Below are 4,653 nucleotides of genomic sequence, written 5' to 3' on the forward strand. Positions count from 1 at the left end.
TAATCAGAGAACAGCACATCACCTACATTAAGATATTTGGGGGATTTTCTGAGCATCCCCCTTGATGTCAATTAAGTGGATGGGACAAAGTCAAACTCCTGCATTAGAAGCAGGATATAGCCAGCAAAAAGTATGGAAAGTTTACAAGGTCCCCTATGGATCAAAATTGGCATCTATGCAAAGTCCAGAAGAGCCTCCCACAAGGTACTGGCTAAGGAGGCCAATTATTGTTAAACTGAGCTCTAACAAAGTGTTTTATCCGTAGTATTTTGGGTTGAAGCAAGAAAAGGATCTGAACAGCTAACAAAACACCCATTGGCTTGCAGACTGCATTTGTTTTAGGAAAACAAAAGTGCCAGTTAAAATTAAAACTCTACCAATCAGTTTTAATTGTGATGGCATTTAACATCTGTCTGTTTCAGTCTGAGGATGCACTGCCTGGTAAAATCCTTCTGTTTAAATACTCTAAAAAGAACTTTACAATTGGTATCTTCACTTAAAACTTGCAATTAAAATAAATGGGTTTAGCCATCTTTTAAACCATTAATATAGCTAAATACTAGAATAGCTGTACTTTTGAAGACTTTGTGCATTTCTAGATGATAAAAATAATTGTAGTTTACTTTTAAGTAGTGCAAGTTCACACTTCTGCATACTAGTTTTGCCTTTCAATAAGTTGTTTTTAATATTCCCCTACTTTCCATGCATGTTTTCTCTGCCAAGCAGTCCTTTCTTCATGCTTTCCCTTTTGTAAAATAAAGCTGTTTTGTCTTAAAAGCCTCTGATACCTTGTCAATTTTGCTTTAATTAAGCCTTCTGTCATCTGTTGGTCTGCAACATATGATTCTCATTGTGTCATGATAGATCTAGTATTCAGCTGTTACACAGGATGTTAATGTGAACACATCAATATTCACGCTTCTTGATAGATCATGACACTTAGTAAATCACTTTTGCAAAGTCAGTGGTGTTCCTGTCAGAGCATAAAACAAGCTAGAGGATGAGGTATGTAAAATGTAGGTTGTTTGTTTTTATCTGGTTTTTATTCCAGACATAAATAAGATATTTGTCTAGTAACAGTGAACTACTTGTTTTATTGTAAATATTAGGAAAATAAATCATTATTCTTACATTTCAGTAGTTACGGGGCTACCTGCATCTCTATGCCTTTCTGGTCCCTGAATGCACCCAATTCAGGTGTTTGGCCTCTTGTCATTTCCTGTGTCTGTCATCTTGTGATTCTTAGAGCAGGACCCAGGTGCATTACCCTCTGTATACCAACCACTTAACCTGGAGGCCCTCTCTTTAGAAACCTATGACCAGTGATATTGACCAGCAACCTTTATAAAACAAAGTATTTTTATTTAGTAGTTAAAACAAAGCATCTGAGAACAGATTTAAAAAAACAAGTAGACTATATACTTTTAATCTAATTTTATGCTTCACTACAAGCTGTTAGGTAGGCTTTCCTCTTACATCACAGGAATGGAACTGAACCAATTTATGGTTTCATAGCCAGCTCAAATCTTGCTGGTCTATAGGTCTCTGTCTGATAGGGTGACCAGACAGCAAATGTTAAAAATCGGGACAGGGGGTGGGGGGTAATAGGAGCCTATGTAAGAAAAAGACCCAAAAATCGGGACTGTCCCTATAAAATCGGGACATCTGGTCACCCAACTGTCCGACTCATCCTGTTCAAACTGGGTTGGGTGCTCCCCACAAGAGCAAGCTAGAGCCATTAAGGCTATTCTCTCTGCAACTATCACTTATGTGTAATTTGTTAGATGACTATTAGAAAGGGCCATTTCTCTTTGTTTCTCTAGGCAGGTAGGCTGTGCTATCCAGACAAACTTCTAGGCTGGAATATCCACTCCCAATTACAGGACAAAAACATCATATTAATGACAAATGCAGATACAGTATTAAAATCAAAGAGTATCCCCATACTTGTCAGGAGGTGAATGACATTTATTGTGATGAGGTGACACTTCATCATAGGCTAGAAATGATTAAAGGTAAAGTCAGGCACATTCAGTTCACCTGTGTGGTAATTAGTTACTTTTCAGCCAGAGAGGGTGAGACTAAGAAGGATCTGGTAATCACCGAGACACTAAGGCCTCATAAATGGGCTAATAGTTCAGTCTGGGAAAAGAAGCCAGAAAGCAGATTTGTATGAAAGGCCTAAACACTGTTAGAAGCTAGAGACCTGGATTAACCCAAGTTACCCAAATGGTCACCTTTCTTTCCCTTCCCTCTGTCAGCCTAGGATAGCTATGCTAAATTCAACTATGGCCACTTTATTTCAAATGAGAGCATTCATATGGTGATTTAACGTGCTGTAACTAATATGTATGATCTTAACACCTTAGTTAATTTGTCTTAACTTTCCTGAATATCCTCATATACACAAGCCTTGAAACAAGTGAAATTTGGCCAACAGGGAGAAGTTTCATGGGAACTATACCAATAGAACTCATTCCTAGAAGGGATAAGGAAGACCACAAACTTTAACAGCATTCAGAAACAAATGGAAAACCCATTTCTTCTCCCCCTCAATAGTTCTTAACACACTTAATCAAAGTCACTGTCATTTAACAAAATTCAGCTACCTTGTGTGATGGAGAAGACATTTGTTGTTAAATACTTGAGGCATTCATATTATGGTGATAAAGGCATAAGTATCTAGGTGGCTTTCACTACCACTGTTCACACTGAATCTGTTCTTTGGAAAAACTGAGCATCAGTCTTTGATCTACATATAAGTTTCCCATGAATTGTTCCTCTTCCCTTAAAACCTTCATCTCTGTCTAGGATCTTGGATACAGAGCACTGTGGAGCAAAGAGCATCCTTTTGTGTCTGTCTGAAAAGTGCCTATTACATTTTCCGGGCCAACGTAAACAAATATAAATAATCCCCCCCCCCCCGGGATTCTAGCACATCTTAAATTCACACACAAAAAGAAATGTTAATAATTCACTCAATTTACCTTTTGCCACGTGGACAGACTCTTGCTTTGGTGATGTCAGGAGTTCAGTATACAAGATCTCAGCATAAACAAAAATTTAGCAACCAAGGGGCTGTAACTTTGGGGGAGCCTGATAACAAAAGATAAAAAAATTCATTGTAAGAAGTGTTCTCAAATGTGAGTTTCTTGGGATAGGGGTAGCGTATGATTGGTCTGAAGAATAATATGTGCACTCACGGTGTGTTCTATAAGTAAAAATATGGATGGAATTTCAGAATCTAATAGGAAGGTTGTCATGTTCTCTTTTAAAATGTTTTCCTTTAATTTTACTTGTACAAATAAATATAAAGGGTAAGAATTATAATAAAAGTGAGTGAACATAAAACAATTTTTCATAATTTTTCAGGAGTGCACTGTTTATGTGAAAAGCAAGGTCCACAAAGTAAAACTATTTCCCCATGCTTATCCCCCTCCCCACTCCCCCCAGTTCCTTACATCTCCTTGTCAATTGCTGGAAATGGGCCATTTTCATTACCACTACAAAACAGTTCTCTTTCTCCTGCTGATAAGGTGAACTATTAACTAATCACCCTTCTTATAGTGTGTATGGTCACACGCACTGTTTCATGTTCTCTGTGTGTGTATATATATCTTCCTACTGTATTTTCCACTACATGCATCTGATGAAGTGGGCTGTAGCCCACAAAAGCTTATGCTCAAACAAATTTGTTAGTCTCTAAGGTGCCACAAGTATTCCTGTTCTCTGGTGATGTTGCCTTAGTTTATAACTGTGGCTGTATCTCTTGTTGGCCCACCATCTCCCTCTGGTGGAGGGATGGCTTTGTGAAAAGAACGAGGAGTACCTGTGGCACCTTAGCCACTAACAAATTTATTTGGGCATAAGCTTTCGAGGGCTAGTAGGAAGATATATATGTACAGAGAACATGGAAAAAATGAGTGTTGCCATAACAACTATAATGAGACTAATCAATTAAGGTGGGCTATTATCAGCTTTGTATAACCTTCCAACTAAACCTATGTACATCCTTTTTATCCTTGGGTCAATAAAACACGTCCATATAAAATGAAGACAAAGTAGTCGTTCACCAGTCCTATGTGGGCTCTATATTTCTCTGTCTCATGTCAGGCACAGTTAGTAGCCTGTTTGTCTCTTTTCCCCTTCTATTAGAGAGTACCAGCTTGCCCCTGCTGCTGAGGGGTAATAGAACAGGCCTCTTCCTCAACTCCAGATTACAGCTTGGATATTCTGAATTGTGAACAAGCATGTCCCCTTCACTCAAACCTTGCTTAACTCTTATGCAGGCCATTTCCTACACAGCCTTACACAAAGAAGCCAGGGATCCAAAGGTGGAGAGACTCCAGTTCCTCCTACTCCCTGAATGCTTCTCCTGGCGATTCTTCTTGCCTGGTGCCTTTTGGCCGCCCAGTCCTCTGTCCAAATCTCTTTATCACTGAGCAGAGGCCGCTCTTGTAGTTGCTTTGGTTGTTAAGTTCCCTGTCCCCAAGGGAGTACACTTCCCAATTTTCCTTTCCTTAAAGAGCTGAGAGCTAGTAGTGACCCTGCACAACAGGTACATCCTGTCATAAATAGATAGCTAAGGGTTAATGTTTCTTTTACCTGTAAAGGGTTAACAAAGGGAACCAAACACCTGACCAGAGGACCAAT

The sequence above is a fragment of the Chelonoidis abingdonii genome, chromosome 22 (assembly GCF_003597395.2).
Source record: "Chelonoidis abingdonii isolate Lonesome George chromosome 22, CheloAbing_2.0, whole genome shotgun sequence".
NCBI lineage: Eukaryota > Metazoa > Chordata > Testudines > Testudinidae > Chelonoidis > Chelonoidis abingdonii.